The 17,697-nt window shown below is 44.5% G+C and overlaps 1 protein-coding gene across 5 annotated transcripts in view; it reads right to left on the reverse strand.

The window, feature by feature from the left end:
- The window catches only part of LOC140204100 (interferon-inducible GTPase 5-like), a 628,716-nt gene extending 611,194 nt beyond the window's left edge, over positions 1 to 17,522 (reverse strand). For 2 of the 5 annotated variants that reach the window (XM_072270445.1, XM_072270444.1), the window contains exons 1-3: positions 17,460 to 17,503; positions 14,280 to 14,584; positions 9,711 to 9,851 (exon numbers count right to left, since the gene is read on the reverse strand). The gene's annotated coding sequence lies outside the window, so the exon portion shown is untranslated. Of the gene's footprint in view, positions 1 to 9,710; positions 9,852 to 14,279; positions 14,585 to 17,459 lie in introns of all 5 variants that reach the window. The other 3 variants (XR_011887530.1, XM_072270441.1, XM_072270440.1) reach the window with 3 other exon arrangements.
- Between the last annotated feature and the right edge of the window lie 175 nt (positions 17,523 to 17,697).

The raw sequence follows: 17,697 nt of genomic DNA on the forward strand, positions 1-17,697 counted from the left end.
CAACAGTGAAGAAAGCGGTGCTGCAACACATTTTGGAAAGTGTGGGGCATGACAAGGCACAGAATGAGTCATGGCTATCCACTACAGCCGAGGAAGTCTCCGGTCATGACGATTTTCCGTACAATTGACCAAGATTTTTGACGCCAAAAGAGTGGAACTGCTTCAGTGGAATGGATTTTTCACTATAAAACTCTTCCCGTACAGGTTTTACATCATTATTAGAAACAACAGACAACCAACTCTTTGACAATAAATGCACTTTGAACTTTGAGATGACAGTGTGATTAAATTATAAACATATTCCCAGTACCAAGAGATTCCAAGCTCAACACACGCGAGATGATACTCTCATGATCTTCCACAACTTCCCTGATTTGGAAATCTTTCTCTGACTGTAAAGTTATTTCTCACACTACTATTTTACATTGGGAAGAGAAAGAAATAAGGCTGATGAAACCAACATCTGCTGTGGGCAATGTGAACATGTCAAGAGTGGGACTGAGAATTTGGACATCATGTAGTGATGACCAGAGCATTTTCTCAAGTGACAGTAATAAACAGGGATTCTGTAACTGGATGAGGAATGAAGAGGTATGGACTGATGATTCAGAATAAAATGAGATCAGGTCACATCACAGCAGGAGGGGGATATAACTTAATGGATTGAAGTATGGTGAAAACAGCCAACTTGCATAATAGTCATGATTCAACCACCAGATCGCCATCAACACTGAGCTTGTTCACCCTTTGCCCTTCACTGAAACGTATGGTGATTGAAAGTCCTTTGATGTCATGAGTTATCCAATGCTTTTCACCTGCTCTTTTAGCCAAAGAACCAATATACTAATAGAATCACTGGTACACACCAAGAGGAGAGTTCATAATGGCAATGACAGTGTGTGAGAAAGATTGATGTTTGGGCCTTCCCTACACGGTGACAGTCACTCCCTGCCATTTCAGTTGTGCAGATATTACTGGACACTTTTTCCTTTGATTAAACATTGCTTTGGCCTTGCTGCAGGCACTTGATGACAGCAATGTTTGCTGAGAAGTTTTGAAAGAAAATGAACATTGTATAGTCATCAGCAGACATCTCACCTCAGACTTTAGGCTGGAAGGAAGGTCATTACGGAAGCAGTTGAAAATGGTTTGGATAAAGACACTACCCTGAGCAATTTCCACAGTGATATCCTGGGTAGCTTCCAACAACCACACCAATATTCTCTATGATATTTTCCCCTTAATGCCACACTCTGTCAAATGCTGCCTTTATATTTCTAATCACCTGCATCCCAGTGAGTCCATTGAAGTTTGCCTGAACAATTCAGGTCCAAAGACAAAGACAAAGGTGATTTCCAGAGCCATTGTGAGAATGCCTGCCCTCGGCATGAACACAGTATTTGACCGAGGGTCCTGGTAAACTGATGTCAATGGGCATGATTATCTGAATTTAACATTGCAAAATGGAATCAGGTATTGGTTGATGCAGGATATTCACACCATCCCCAGGACAGGAATAATTCAGATCATTGGTCTGGACACATAGATCAATGAACGTTCCTTTCTTTATGAAAAGTTGGGATATTTGCTGCTGTTTGCACAACATTCACGTCAATTCACTGTCCCTCAGGTTATAAAACAAGCTGGTAGGTACTATAACTGTGACGAGATGTCAAGGTGAAGACGGTAAGGACCCACGTGCTGGAATATCTGAGAACAGAACTGAGACACAATTTTGAGACTGAAACAAGAGCAGGGTTCCTGACTCAATGCTAAATGAAAGCCTGCCGCAACTAGATGGGGAATTCAAACGAAACAGAAAGAACCAAAGTTGACCTGATGACTGAGCCCCAAACCTGAGTTCAGGTGCTCTTTAAATATCCAAATCTTGGCTCCAATACATGGCCACTAAATTGTGTAGCAGGCCAGAATCTTTAAGGGGACCATGCCACTTATCCATACTCCAGAGAATCAGAGCGTCTAAACCCCAGAACAGGCTTGGTTGGGTGTGTATCATAACAGTTCCCAGGGGCATTTAGGCAATGCAGTGGATTCTGGTTAATTGGGACACATAAGGACCACTACATTTTGGCCCAATTAGCCAAAGTTTCATGGAAATAGTTAAAAAGGAATAAAAAATGAGTAACAAATTAAGTATTTAAATGAAATACAGAATAAATTAGAACATTACCAATAGTACAACAGTACCATGTGACGAGAATACACCTAAATTAAGATGTTTGCTGGCCTGGGCTAGCACCAGTGGCATCAGCAGTTGGTCTGCCAGCTGTCCTCAGGGGAGGGAGAGATAAGGAACAATGAAGCAGCATTTGGAGATGTTAATGAAGGAGCCATCAGTCTGGGTATTGTCTAGAGCGGCTCCCCCTTTGAACCCTGAACTGTTTGAAGTAATGGACAGGCGATCTGGAGATGTATAATGAAGGGACGGGAGAAAGAGCTGTCTAGAGCGGCTCCCCCCTTTGAACCCTGAACTGTTTGAAGTGATGGACAGGCGATACCCCAGCAGGGGGATAAAAAGGGACTGGTTCGCTAAGGCAGGACACACACACGACACCCGAGGTAACGAGACCCTGGAAGCGGTGCGCCTCTCACAAGTCGGTGGGAAGTACCGGGCCATAAACGCAAAGGGTGGAAAGGTACGATCAGCAGGAACCCGGTGTGTGTCCACCCTCGCTTGGGTGCCGGGTTCACTGCAGAGGATCGACCGCATCTGGAGGAGGGGTCACAGTCGGTGACCTCAGGTGACATCACAAAGGACCTGCCCGAAAGCTGCTTGTGAGCAATATCGCCGGTCTGTGAGTGGAAGCCGTTCTGAATGATCAGTCGTTCTCGTTCTCTCTCTCCCTCCCCCCACGTTGTCCATCGCCATGGCAACGATTACTGCGAACTGAACTAAATTGGACTGAACTTTGTGTCACTTTGAAATTGGTCATTTACCCCTAGACAACGATAGAGCTTGATTGATCCTGTTATCTTAATTCTGTGCACATGTGTGTTTATCATTGCTGAACTGTTGCATTTATTATCCTTTCGATGACTGTGTTGCTTGTTTCTTTAATAAAACTTTCTTAGTTCTAGTAATCCAGACTCCAACTGAGTGATCCATTTCTGCTGGTTTGGCAACCCAGTTACAGGGTACATAACATAAGTGGGGTTCTCGTCCGCGATTTTGAACGCTAAATTTGGGACGGAGTAAATTGATTGGGTTAAAATTCCTGAAAGAAAGAAAAGACAAACAGCAGAAATGGAGGCTGAGGAATTTATAAAGGCGCCGACCTTGGGGGCATTAGAGGATGCCAGGAAATCGGAATTGGTAGCTGTGGTCAAACGGTTGAATCTTGCTAAGGGGAAGTCGACAATGAGGAGAGAAGAGATACACAGAGCTATTGTAGAGCACTATGTATCTAAAGGTGTTTTTCCCCAAGGCGAGCTGGAGGTGGTGTCTATTGAAAAACCTGCTGGAGACGCGGTACAGGTGCAGCTTGAAAAACTGAGACTCGAGCACGAGTTCCGGGTACGGCAGTTGGAGCGAGAAGAAAAGGAGAGAGAGGTAGAAAGGCAAGAGAGAGAGAGACAGTTGGAGAGAGAAGAGAAAGAGAGAGAGAGAGACAGTTGGAGAGAGAAGAGAAGGAGAGAGAGAGACAGTTGGAGAGAGAAGAGAAAGAGAGGGACAGACAGTTGGAGAGAGAGGAGAAACAGAGGGAAAGGGAATTCGAATTGGAGAAGTTAAGGTTAAGGGCAGAGCAGGGGCTCGTGCCGAACCAAGGTGGAGGGTTCCGGGTGACCCAGGAGGTTAGGCTGGTTCCCCCATTTGACGATACCGACGTGGATCGGTACTTTCTCCACTTCGAAAAAGTGGCTATAAGTCAGGACTGGCCGAGGGATAAGTGGGCTGTTTTACTTCAGAGTGTACTGAAAGGGAAAGCCCAAGAAGCTTACTCTGCTTTGTCCGCGGAAGATGCCCAGAGGTATGAGGTGGTAAAAGAGGCCATCCTCAGGATTTATGAGTTGGTCCCGGAGGCATACCGGCAGAGGTTCCGGAATGCGAGGAAGCAGTGGGACCGCACGTATTTGGAGTTTGCCCGTGAGATGCAGACATATTGTGAGCGTTGGTGCGCCTCGAAGGGGGTAGAGGGGGATTATGACAGACTGCTACAGCTGATCCTGATTGAGCAGTTTAAAGGTTGTGTCCCTGAGGGTATGAGACCCTACCTTGATGAGAAAGAGGCAGCCACGTTAGCCGCAACTGCTAAGTTAGCGGATGAGTATGCGTTGACGCATAAAATGAAGTTTGCCCCGAGTAAAGGCTACCAGAAGGGTAGTCAGGACGGCGGGGAGAGTCCGCCAGAAAAGTCAGAAAGTAAGCCGGGGACTAGTGAGAAGGATAAGGTAGACCGGGAGCAGTCTGGTAGGAAGTCTCCTGGGGTCGTCCGTTATAATTGCGGGAAAGTCGGACACTTTGCGTCCAGGTGCTTTGCCCCAAAGAAGGAGACGGGAAAAGGGAAGACAGCGATTTTCAATGGCTGTATTGAGCTGTTAAGCGAACCGCTAGGGAAGGACAGGTCTGCCAAAGTTCAGGAAGGGTGCGAGAGGTTTATCTCGGCCGGATTGGTGTCAGTGAAGGAGGGGTTAAAACCAGTTCCAGTGCGGATCTGGAGAGACACGGGAGCGTGTCAGTCACTAATACTGAAGAGTGTATTAGAGTTTAGCTCAGAGACCCAGACTGGGGAGGTAAAGGTCAAAGGTGTTGGGGAAGGGACAGAGTCAGTCCCTTTGCACCAGATACACTTACAAAGCAACCTGGTCTCTGGACTAGTCGCGATCGGGGTGAGGTCCGAATTACCGATGAAAGGCATGGAAGTCTTGCTTGGTAATGACATCGCCGGGGGAATTGTGTTCCCAGCCGTGAGATTGACAGGTCAGCCTGCCAGCAGTGAGGCCCCGCCCATGGACTCACAGGTTCATCATGGGGCTGCGGTAGTGAATTTAGCTGAAACGTTTCTGCCAGCCTTGTACGAGAAGGGGGTAGAAAATGAAAAGAAGGAGTGCAGTGAAACAAGAGGTAGTGAGGGAGCTGGGTCAGACGTAGCAGTAGCCAGGAAAGAATTTGTGCAGACGCGGGAGCGAGACGAGGGGCTGATGGTTTTAGCAGAGACAGCTCTCTCTGACACAGCTTTAACAAGGGAACTAGTAGGCTATTGTGCGGAGGAGGAAGTGCTAAGGAAGAAAGGGAGACCAAGTACCGTGCCCGCCGATGAGGAGTGGGGGGTGGTGCAAAAGGGTTATGGGGATGAGGTTTTTAACATGGCCCACAAGGTACCTCCTGGTGGACATTTTGCGGTGCTGGAGGAAACAGTTGGTGGAATCATGAAAGAGGTTTACCAGCTGCCCAGGGGGAAGGATGTTATTGATCATGACCGACGCGAACTGAGACGGTCACAGGCTTTTGATATGCTAACAAACCTAGTCGGTGTTAGTGTGGAAATCAATGAAGCTAGGGGCCCCCTGATAAGAGAAAAAAAACATTTTGAAAAGATTAGTATGGGATCGATCAGATGGGAGAAGGCTATTGTTTTGGCCAGGTCTACTGATAAGGTCTCTCCCTTAATCCCCGAACAAAGCGGCTCTTTAGAAGAAGTAATTAAACGACTCGCACCCGTGTGTTTGATTGTCCCGAGGCGATGCAAAGAACTGGAACGTTGGGGGGTGTCTGTTACAATAGGCAGCCTAGCAAACAACATCCATATATAATGAGTAATTCAGTGACTAAAGGGCTGACGAACACAGAGGTGTGTATTGGCAATTTAATACGGCTGTCTGAAGCCAGCTTGATAGTGAACCTTGAAAAAAATGAGTTCGGCCACGCGAAGGTCATTTACCTGGGAATTGTGGTGACACAGGGGCAGCTGGCAGTGATGCGAGCTATAGTGCAGGCTATCGCTGACCTCCCAACCCCGACAGACAAGAGGGCCCTCAGAAGGCTCTTGGAGAAGGTGGGGTACTGTAGGAAGTTCTGCAATAACTCTGCGGTCACTACCCCTCCCCCTCCTACTAAGCCCTTGCGAGAGAAAACTGAGTCGGAATGGGACGACCCTTGTTATTGTGGTCCGGGACGAAACCCAATGAGAGGTTACATTGATCGCAATTCATCAGTGTTTTTGGCCACTATGAAGTTTGCTGAGTTGGAGCCTGGTCTAAAGGATTATTAATAACACATATAAAAGGGACGGAAAATGTGATTACTGACTGTCTGTCAAGGTGCTGACAACTTCAAATTCTCTGTATTAGCCAAATAGCTGATAAAGATGTATATTTGTGTGTATCAAATAATGTACTCATGTTTGTAATTTTTACCCCGGTAAAAATCCTTAAAGGGGGGAAGTGTGACGAGAATACACATAAATTAAGATGTTTGCTGGCCTGGGCTAGCACCAGTGGCATCAGCAGTTGGTCTGCCACCTGTCTTCAGGAGAGGGAGAGATAAGGAACACAATGAAGTAGCATTTGGAGATGTTAATGAAGGAGCCATCAGTCTGGGTATTGTCTAGAGCGGCTCCCCCTTTGAACCCTGAACTGTTTGAAGTGATGGACAGGCGATCTGGAGATGTGTAATGAAGGGACGGGAGAGAGAGCTGTCTAGAACGGCTCCCCCCTTTGAACCCTGAACTGTTTGACGTGATGGACAGGCGATACCCCAGCAGGGGGATAAAAAGCGACAGGTTTGCTAAGGCAGGACACACACACGACACCCGAGGTAACGAGACCCTGGAAGCGGTGCGCCTCTCACAAGTCGGTGGGAAGTACCGGGCCATAAACGCACAGGGTGGAAGGGTATGATCAGTGGGAACCACCCGGTGTGTGTCCACCCTCGCTTGGGTGCCGGGTTCACTGCAGAGGATCGACCGCATCTGGAGGAGGGGTCACAGTCGGTGTCCTCAGGTGACATCACCAAGGACCCGCCCGAAAGCTGCTTGTGAGCAATATCGCCGGTCTGTGAGTGGAAGCCGTTCTGAATGATCAGTCGTTCTCGTTCTCTCTCTCCCTCCCCCCACGTTGTCCATCGCCATGGCAACGATTACTGCGAACTGAACTAAATTGGACTGAACTTTGTGTCACTTTGAAATTGGTCATTTACCCCTAGACAACGATAGAGCTTGATTGATGCTGTTATCTTAATTCTGTGTACATGTGTGTTTATCATTGCTGAACTGTTGCATTTATTATCCTTTCGATTACTGTGTTGCTTGTTTCTTTAATACAACTTAGTTCTAGTAATCCAGACTCCAACTGAATGATCCATTTCTGCTGGTTTGGCAACCCAGTTACGGGGTACGTAACAACTATAAAACTGTATATTAGTTCCAAATAGTTATCGACAGGGGAATTCGTTCAGTGTACGCACTGAAAGAAATCATTGCAGACACCCTGTACAGATAATGCAATGTTATCAACGATTGTACCTTCCAAGTCTTCATTTTCAATTTAACACTCAAGATGATTGCTGATACTTTCAAATTATTTGTAGTTCCTAACTTGTTGAAGTAGTGAAATAGTTTTATTTTCACTCCTGAATGTTTCTGGCATCTCCAAGCCTGAATGCTTGAAACCACAGTCATCAGAACAGTTCCGAATTGTCTTCCTGCTTATTTCTCAACAACTGTCAGTGACAAAAATCACTGCTTTTGAACACAAACACACTCACACTGATGCTATTTAAAAACTGTGTAGTCTAACCACGGTGTAGTGTCTTAACAGCCACATAAGTGTGTGCGCCTAAAGCTAGTTAACCTGTTCAACAACAGTCTCCTTCCCCAACTAAGAGGCCTTGTCCCAAATAGGTGGCTGATCTGATTACTGATGGCCCAATTAACAGGAACCCACTGTATCTGTATCCCAGAAATTAACAAGAAGAAAATCTCTGCTTCTTTCCTGCTTCACTTGATTGACAACTGTAAGAGGAACCTTTCAGCAAGAGCTGTAACTGGCTGTGTTCAAAGTTCAAACTTCAAAATGAAGTTACTATCAAAGTATGAATAAGTTACTATATACGACTATTGTAATGATCAGCTCTGAAGCCAGGGGTTTTCTTCCATGTGTTTAGTTGTAGAGAAATATTGTACAGTCCACCATGTCCGTTCCAGTTATCAAGTACTCATCTAGAATAATCCCCTTTACCAGCACGTGGTCAGAATACACACTGACAGTGACAAAGTGCGTTGGCATTTGGGATTGATTAGTAAGAGCAAATTGAAGGAAAGCAGGGACAAGCACAGTGGCCGTCGTCTGAGTGGACATAGGGCCGTGATCTTGAGGCTTCAGTCAGAGAAAGCTAAGGGAAAAAAACCTCAAGTTTTTTTGTTCTCTTCTTTATATCTGTTCAGCTAGGACTGTAGGGATGATAGGCAGGATAGTGGAATGTTCCTTTTGCAGGATGTGAGAAGGAAGAGAGACATTTAGTGTCCATGATGACTACAACTGCAAGAAATGCATCCAGCTACAGCTTCCAACAAACTGCACTAAGGAGTTGGAGCTGGAACTGGATGAATTCCGGATCATTCAGGAGGCTGAATGGGTGATAGATAGGACATACAGAGAGGTAGTTACACTCATGGTGCAGGACGCAGGAAACTGGGTGACAGTCAAGTAGGGAAAAGGGGTTAAGGAGCCAGTGCAGAGTACCCCTATGCCCATTCTCCTCAACAACAGGTATATCACTTTGGATACTCTCGGTGGGGGCGGGGTGACCTGACAGAGGAAAGTCGCAGTGGGAGAGTCTCTGGCACTGAGTCTCAGGAGGGAAGGGGGGAGAAAAGGCTTGATGTGGTGATAGGAGATTCATTAGTTAGGAGAATGGACAGTAAGTTCTGTGGGCGAGAAAGAAATTCCCAGTTGGTATGTTGCCACCCAGGTGCCAGGGTCTGGGATATCTTGGATCGAGTCCTCAGCATTCTTAAGTGTGAGGGTGAACAGCCAAAAGTCGTTCTCCATGTAGGTACCAATGTCATGGGTAGGACAAGTGACGAGGTTCTGCATAGGGAGTTCAGGGAGTTAGGTGCTAAGTTAAAAGACAGGACCTCTAAGGTTGTGATCTCAGGATTGCTACCCATGCCAGGTGCTAGTGGTGCCAGAACTAGGAAGATTATACAGTTTAATATGTGGCTAAGGAGCTGGTGTAGGAGGGAGAGCATAAGATTTTTGGATCATTGGGCTTTCTTCCAGGGAAGGTGGGTCCTGTACAGAAGGGATGGTTTGCCCGAACTGGAGGGGGACTAACATCCTAGCGGGAAGGTTTGTCAATGCTGCACAGTGGGGTTTAAACTAGAGTTGCAGTGGGATGGGAACCAGAGTGTCTGAACAGTTAGAGGAGAAGTTGTGGAGACAGATGTTAGTAAGACCTCAGACAAAGTTAGGAATCAAAAGGCTGAGCATGGTGCAACTAGCGTCCTGAGCTGCCTATATTTCAATGCAAGAAGTATCATAGGAAAGGCAGATAATAATGCTGAAGATGAGGTTGCTGGTTTACAAACAGAGGCAATGTGTAGTGAGGAGAGGCTGTTGACAGGGCAAAATTGCAGTCAACAGGATGAGTTGCAACATAAAAGGTGGACAATATCAAAAAGGGTGAATACAGGATTGAAGGTGTTATATTTGAATGTGCACAGTATACAGAATAAGGTAAATGAACTTACAGCACAGTTGCAGATTGGCAGGTATGATGCCGTAGATATCATGGAATCGTGGCTGGAAGAAGATTATAGCTGAGAGTTTAATGTCCAAGGATACACATCGTATCGGAAGAACAGACAGGAAGGCAGAGGATCTGGCGTGCTCTGTTGGTAAAAAATGAAATCAAATCATTAGAAAGAGGTGACATAGGGTCAGAAGGTGTTGAATCATTGTGGACAGAGCCAAGGAAATGCAAAGGTAAAAGGACCCTGATGGGAGTTGTATACAGACCTCAAAACTGTACCAAGGATGTGACCGACACATTGCAATGGAAGACAGAAAATGCATGGCAAAAGGGCAATGTTACAGTAGTGATGGAGGACTTCAATATGCAGGTGGATTGGGAAAGTCAGATTGGTGCTGGATTCCAGGAGGGTGGATTTCTAGAGTGCCTACGAGATGGCTTTTTAGAGCAGCTCGTGGTTGAGCCCGCTAGTTGATCAGCTAACAACAGGAATTCTGCAGATGCTGGAATTTCAAGCAACACACATCAAAGTTGCTGGTGAACGCAGCAGGCCAGGCAGCATCTCTAGGAAGAGGTACAGTCGACATTTCAGGCCGAGACCAGAAGATCAGCTATTCTGGATTGGGTGTTATGCAATGACCCAGAATTGATTAAGAGACCTTAGGTAAAAAAAACCCTCAGGAGCAAGTGATTATAATATGATTGAAATCAACCTGAAATTTGAGGAGAAGCTAGAGTCAGATGCATCAGTATTGCAGTGAGGTAAAGAGAATTACAGGGGCATGAGAGAGGAGCTCGCTAAAATTGATTGAACATAAGAAATAGGAGCAGGAGTAGGTCATTTGGCCCATCGAGCCTGCTCTGCTAATCTATAAGATCATGGCCAATCTGGCCATGGACTCATCTCCACCTGCTTGCCTTTGCCCCATATGCCTTAATTCCTCTACTCTGCAAAAATCTATCCAACCTTGTCCTACGTATATTTACTGAGGTAGCCACCACTGCTTCATTGGACAGAGAATTCCACAGGTTCACCACTCTCTAGGAAAAGCAGTTCCTCCTCATCTCCATCCTAAATCTACTCCCCCAAATCTTGAGGTTGTGTCCCCTAGTTCTAGTTCTTGGAAAAGAATACTGGTAGGGATGACGGTAAAGCAGAAATGCATGCAATTTCTAAAAGGAATTTGGAAGGCACAGAATGTTTTACATCCCAAAGAGGAAGAAATATTGTAAAGGGAAGATGACACAACCATGGCTAACAAGAGAAGTCAATGCAAACAGAAAAGTGAAAAAGAGGCCATATAGTAGAGCCATTATTGGTGGGAAGTTAGAGGATTGGGAAGCTTTTAGAAACCCAAAGAAGGCAACTAAAAAAGTTATTAAGAAGGTAAAGATGGAGTAAAGTAAGTAAGCTAGCTAATAATATTAAAGAGGAATTCAAAAGATTTTTCAGATACATAAAGTGTAGAAGTGAGGTGACAGTGGATATGAGACCACTGGAAAATGATACTGGAGAGGTAGTAATGGGGGACAAGGTAATGGCGGATGAACTGAATAAGTATTCTGCATCAGTCTTCACTATGGAGAAAACTAGCAGAATGGTGGAAGTTCCAGGTGTTGGGGTCATAAAGTGTTAGAAGTTACCATTATCAGCAAGAAGGTTCTTGGAAAACTGAAAAGTCTGAAGTTAGGTAAGTCACCTGGAACAGATGGTGTACAACCCAGAGTTCTGAAACAGGTGTCTGAAGAGATTGTGGAGGCAATAGCACTAATCTTTCAAGAATCAGTAGATTCTGGAATGGCTCTGGAAGGCTGGAAAATTGCAAATCTTGGACAGTTTAGGAGAATGGGCAAAGAAATGGCAGATGGAATACAGTGTCAGGAAGTGTATGGTCATGCATTTTGGTAGAAGAAATGAAAGGGTTAACTATTTTCTAAATGGAGAGAAAATACAGGATTCCCTAAAGATTAATTTGCAGGTTGAGTCTGTGGTGAGGAAGGCAAATGCAATGTAAGAATTCATTTGAAGAGGACTTTTATAAAAGCAAGGATGTAATGTTGAGACTTTATAAAGCACTGGTGAGGCCTCACTGAAAGTACTATGAGCTGTTTTGGGCCCCTTATCTTAGAAAGGATGTGCCGAAAGTGGAGGGGGTTCAAAGGAGGTTCACAAAAATGATTCCAGGATTGAATGGCTTGTCATATGGAGAGCATTTCATAGTTTTGGGCCTGTATTCACTGGAATTTAGAAGAATGAGGGGTGACCTCATTGAAACCTATTGATCAGTGATAGAGTGGATGTGGTAGGAGAGTCTAAGACCAGAGGACACAGCCTTTGGGTAGAGGGGCGTCCTTTTGGAATGGAGATGAGGAGTAATTTCTTTAGCCAGAGAGTGATGAATCTGTGGAATTCGTTACCATGGGCAGCTGTGGAGGCCAAATCTTTATGCATATTTAAGGCAGAGGTCGATAGATTCTTGATTGCTCAGAACATGAAGGGATATGTGGAGAAGGCAGAAGATTGAGGCTGAGTTGAAAATTGGATCATGATGAAATGGCCTAATTTGACTCCTATACCTTATGGTATTATCATCTTTTCGAAGGTCCTCCTTAAGACAGAAATTTTAAATGTTCTGAGAATCTCTGTCTCCAACACCTCTCAGGTAGTGCGTTCCCCATTCCAACCATTCTTTTGTCTCGAGCACGGTTTCTCAACAAAGGATTCCGTGAGAGGTTACGAGCGATTCCGCCAGAGATCATGATTTTAAAAAAAATCGTTTTTGGAACTTCGCATGACTCTAGCACTCACAGTGGTGGGGGGAGACCGAGCAGCCTCGTTAGGAATATTGTTAGCGGTCTCTCAGCCCAGTATGGCAGTGCGCAGTAGGAACGTGTTCATTCTCAGTTTGTAACAGGAGATAGGGGAGGCCGTTGACAATTGGTGTGCACCCTATTGCATGGAGGGGAGGACGGTAGGCTGATAATTGGTGAGCACCATATGGCATGGAAGGGAGGACGGTAGGCTGCTAATTGGTGAGCACTGTATTGCTCGGAGGAGAGAACTGTAGGCTGTTCAGGAGCGTGAAGTGCTTTTTCTGAGTATTGAACGAACTTGCCCAACCTGGGCTGTGATGTCAGCCTCTCCCTCCCGAATTACCTCCCCCAACATCTCCTTATGCGCCACCGACTGACTTATGAGAGCGAACTCTACCGTTGTAGAAAATTGGAGGGAATTTTTCATTCTCAAGAAAGAATTTTACAGACATGTCTGACAGTCGAATGTGATGATTTTTGAAGAGGAGGTGTGAGATGGAAGGGGAAGATTCTAGGCCTAGGCCTACAGACAATTCTGATAAGGTTAATGATGAAGAATTACAATCCTCTGAAGCATTTCACCACCGAAGCGCAACAACAGATACAAAAAAAAGCCCTTCTTTACAGTGAAAGCTACTTATCAATGAGGTTTTACATGGACTAGTGATCCAAGTTGTCCGATTCCATTGTGCCTGGTCTGTGGCAAACTACAAGCACAGGTTTTACTTGCTAAGCCTATAGTTGAGCCTGATCACATCTCTTAGTAAGAAAATGTTTTTTTTAAAATCTTGTATAAAATTGTGTCTTTGGCTATATTTTTATTCGCATTGCTTTGGCTTATGGTTTTTAGTAACTTTACTATTCATGGTCGTGTAAATAGCATTAACTAAAATCAACTTACAATCTTTATTTAATCTACTGAGTTTACCTTCAGAAAAATTAAATCCCATTTTGGCTTCAGCCAGTTATTTAACAGAAATTTATTACGTTTGCCTCATGAGTTTTTAAAATTTATGCAAGGGAAAGAAAGATTAATTTCTAGAAAGGCAAGCTAAACTTAACTATCTGTTTTTGTTCCCTAAGAAATGTTGGCTAAAAATTCTCTACTCAAAAGAGCATTGGCAATTATTTTTGGATTACTATATCTACAATTTAGTGAGAATGTAAAGGTACTGTGAGCTGTAGATAGAATGTTTTTTTTAGGCAGAGGTTCCCTGAGACGTGAAAATTATTTACAGGCAATATGCGGGAGACTCCCGGAACTTCCGGAAGGTGGGATGTATGCAAAATGATTGAGAAAGGCTGCTCTAGAGGATTAGTTTTCCTCCGATCGCCTCTAAACATCTTACTCTTAAAACTCAAACAATATAAGACCTGCAGATGCTGGAAAACCGAACAACAAAATGCTGGAGGAACTCAGCAGGCCAGGCAGCCTATATAGAAAAAGTACAGTCAACGTTTCTGGGATCAACAGCATTGTGTGCGTAACAGCATTTTGTACATGTTACCCTTCAACTGTGCCCTTTGAATTCAGAGGTCTCCGTCATGGGGCAACGATTCCCGGTATCTAATGCCGTTCAAACTTCCCCCCAGCTTACCTATGAAATAAATGTTTAAAATGTTAGCGCTCATAAAATGTCGGACTCTCTCTCACGGATATGCGCATCAGCTCCGAGGCTAGCGCGCCCTTAGAAAAGCAGAAGGCTTCTCGGCTCGGCCGTGAACCCCGAGGTTTGAGTTGATTTACTTTTACCTGGTATTCGAGAGTCTTGTGGTGACAAGGTCGTGTTGTCTCATTCAGCGCTCAGAATAATCAGACGGACTGAGAAAGCGAATGGAAGCACGAACGTTAACTTGTCTACTTACTTGTTTCGTCCTGTTCCGCAAAAGTTCCCCGTACTGAGTGCAAAACTTCCGGCTTCTCTGAATTTTGCACCAATCCCAATGCGCGGAAACATTCCATCTTGATTTTCTTTTCATTTTCGGGCAATTTTCTTTTCGTGATGTGGAAGTTTAGTTTCACGTTCACTGGACCCCTCACAGACCCCTCTGTAAACTCTGCAAACAATGAAAGAGATGTCAAGCGTGCCAACAGGCTACAGATGGACACTCTGCTCCAGAGAGAGAAATGCTGGGAACTACACAACAGGAAGCCCAGGCTCGGGTGGTCAGGTATCGACTCCTGGTCCAAATCAATCTAAGAACAGAGCGGCGACAATTTCACAGTCCTGTGAACGAGCTCACTGTTCCAGAAGGCACAACAAAGTCAAAGTAAAACTTGGTATCAAATACTGAGATAAGTTTTTGCAGACATTTACAGGAAAATAAAGAAATACAGTTGAATTTATGGAAACATACTCTACATACACAAAGGTGGCCAAACAAGCAATGTGCAAAAGGAAACGATTTGTGTAAATACAAAATAATACCATGAGTTTAAGTGTAGGGTCCTTGACAGTGAGACCGTAGGTCACACAATCAGTTCAGAGTTGTGGTGAGTGAAGTTATCCATGCCATTTCTGGAACCTGGTGGCTTTAGGGTAATAACCGTTTCTGAACCTGATTGTGTGGGACCTATGGCTCCTGTACCTCCTGCCTGAGGGTAGTTGTGAGAGGAGAGAAGAGTCTGGATTGTGGTGTCCTTGGTGATGGATGCTGCTTCCTGTGGCAGTGCACCATGTAAATGTGCTCAATGGTGGCAAGGATTTGGCATGTGATGGACAGGGCTGTTTCCACCTCTTTCTGTCGACTTTTCCACACCGAGCAATGACGCAACCAGTTAGGATTCCCTCCACTGGGCATCTATAGGAGTTTGTCAAAGCTTTTGGTAGCATGCCAAATCTATGCAAACTTCGAGGAAAGTTTAACAAGTTAATAAGGTGATCTGAGGATAACCATCCTGTGAAATGGACGGACAGATAAATTGAAAAAGCATAAACAAGCGTGCTGGTGGTTGATGGTAACAGAAGGTTGAGGTAATTGAAGTAACAGATGGTTGAGGTAATTGTGAAATGGTCCTTGTTGGACTTCGAAGTCAAAGAAACATACACCTGTTTCTGGACTGGGTCAATATACTGGAACTCCCTCACAGCATGTGGCTATACCCACACTTCAAGGACTGCAGTGGCTTAAAAAGGTAGCTGATAAGTGATTTATTCACCTCCTGTCGGCTGGCACTTCTCCTGTGGTGCAGTAAAGACTTAAAAATCTATCAGAACACAATAGTCCCAACAGAGCCTGTACAGCATTGCATCAGGCCAATGTGACTTGTCCACCATTATGTTTACAAAGACAAGTAATAGCTCTTTCCTGTTAACCTGTTGAATTAACCTCTGCAACTGCAATGTTACTTTTCTCTCAATGCTTTTGAATGTCACGATTTGCTTAGGTGTAGAGCTATCTGCAGTCAGCTGCTTCCAGTTTAGTCTGGTATGTCCTTTCCTGTGATGTTGAAATTGACCACCTTGTCAAAAAATAAAATTGATCCAAATGGTGACAAGGTTGCAAAGGATCTTGCAAACTACATTTAATAATGATAATGAAAACAGTTTCAAATATCCTCTCTCTCCCACTTCTGCTTGTAGATGAGGGTAATGATGATCTTCCTTGTAGATTCTGACATATTATTTGCTAAAAGCAGAGCATTGTAGACTTTTAACAGGTCTAGCACAATCTTATCCATGCGGAGAGTTTTCGGTGAACGTTAGTCACAAAACCAACACTCCATCAACAACTGATTGTTATTACCAAGTCTTTTTTTGGATCTAGTGTAAATGCACAAAATTCTGCAGATGTTGGAAATGTAAAGCAACATCTGCTGGAGGAACTCAGGTGGCCAGGCACTGTCTACGGATCTAATGTACCAACTTGTCCAGGATCCTATAGGCTCTAACATTTTTGACTAGTGCTCAAGGGGAACTTGTTAAAAGTCTTTCACTGACTCACAGGCCTGTAATCAATACTTTATCCAAGGAGGATAGTATATTTGCTGTTATCCAATTAAAAAGAACAAATCTCTGTCAGAAACCTTGTAGTCTTGTGTCCTACCATGACCTGGACTACATCACATCTGGCCCTGGGGATTTGTATGCATCAACTGCAAAGCCAATTAATACCATTTTGCTTCCAATGATAAGGTTTTCCTGAATTTTAGGGAACATGGTCATTGGTGAAGCAACAGGAATGCAGCGGGTGGGGCACTGGGGTTATTGGGGGGGCAAGGAGATAGTTCAGAAGAGAGCACTGAGAATTGATTTCATAAAACACAGAAAGAGCGCGACTGGACGCTCACAGTCAACATGGAACTTAGCACAGGAACAGGTCAATCAGCCCACAATGTCATGCAAACACAGCTAAAAAGCAAACCAAAAACTCCCAAACACTAATCCTTCCCACCTACACAATATCCACATCCCTCCATCTTCCTCACATTCATGTGTCCATCTAAATATGTCTTAAATGCCTGGAGTGTATTTGCCTCAACCACGATACCATGCACCCACCACTCTCTGAGTTAAGAACCTACCCCTCATATCCACTTGAACTGACCCCTCTCACCATCAATGCATGCCTTCTGGTATTAGACATCTTAATCTGAGAAACAGATATTCCCTGTATCTCTGCCTCTCATAATCTTATAAACATCGATCAGATTCCCCCCTTAGGCTCCACCATTCCATAGAAAACAACCCAAGTTTATCCAGCCTCTCATGATAGCATAGTGTACGCTCTCTAAAGCAGACATCATCCTGGAAAGCCTGTTCTGCATCCTCTCCAAAGCCTCAACATCTTTCCTGCCGTGGGATGACCAGTACTGTATGCAATACTCCTGATGTGACCTGACCAAAGTTTTATAAAGCCACAACATAACCTCTTGACTTCTGAACTCATTGCCTCAATTAATAAAAGCGAGCATTCCAAAAGCCTTACTAACCTGTGTAGCCACTTTCAAGGAGATGTGAACTAGGATCCCAAAGTCTCTGTGCTCAGGAACTCTGTTAATGATCTTGCTCTTAACAGTGTATTGCCTCCTTGCATTTACCCTATCAAGGTGCGACATCTCACATATATCTGGGTCTGTAGTACAATCCCATCAGTGTGATTGCCCTGTTGAGGTGTGACATCTCACATATATCTAGGTTATCTAGGCCTGTAGTACAATCCCATCAGTG

This window comes from Mobula birostris, chromosome 10, assembly GCF_030028105.1.
Source record: "Mobula birostris isolate sMobBir1 chromosome 10, sMobBir1.hap1, whole genome shotgun sequence".
Lineage (NCBI taxonomy): Eukaryota > Metazoa > Chordata > Chondrichthyes > Myliobatiformes > Myliobatidae > Mobula > Mobula birostris.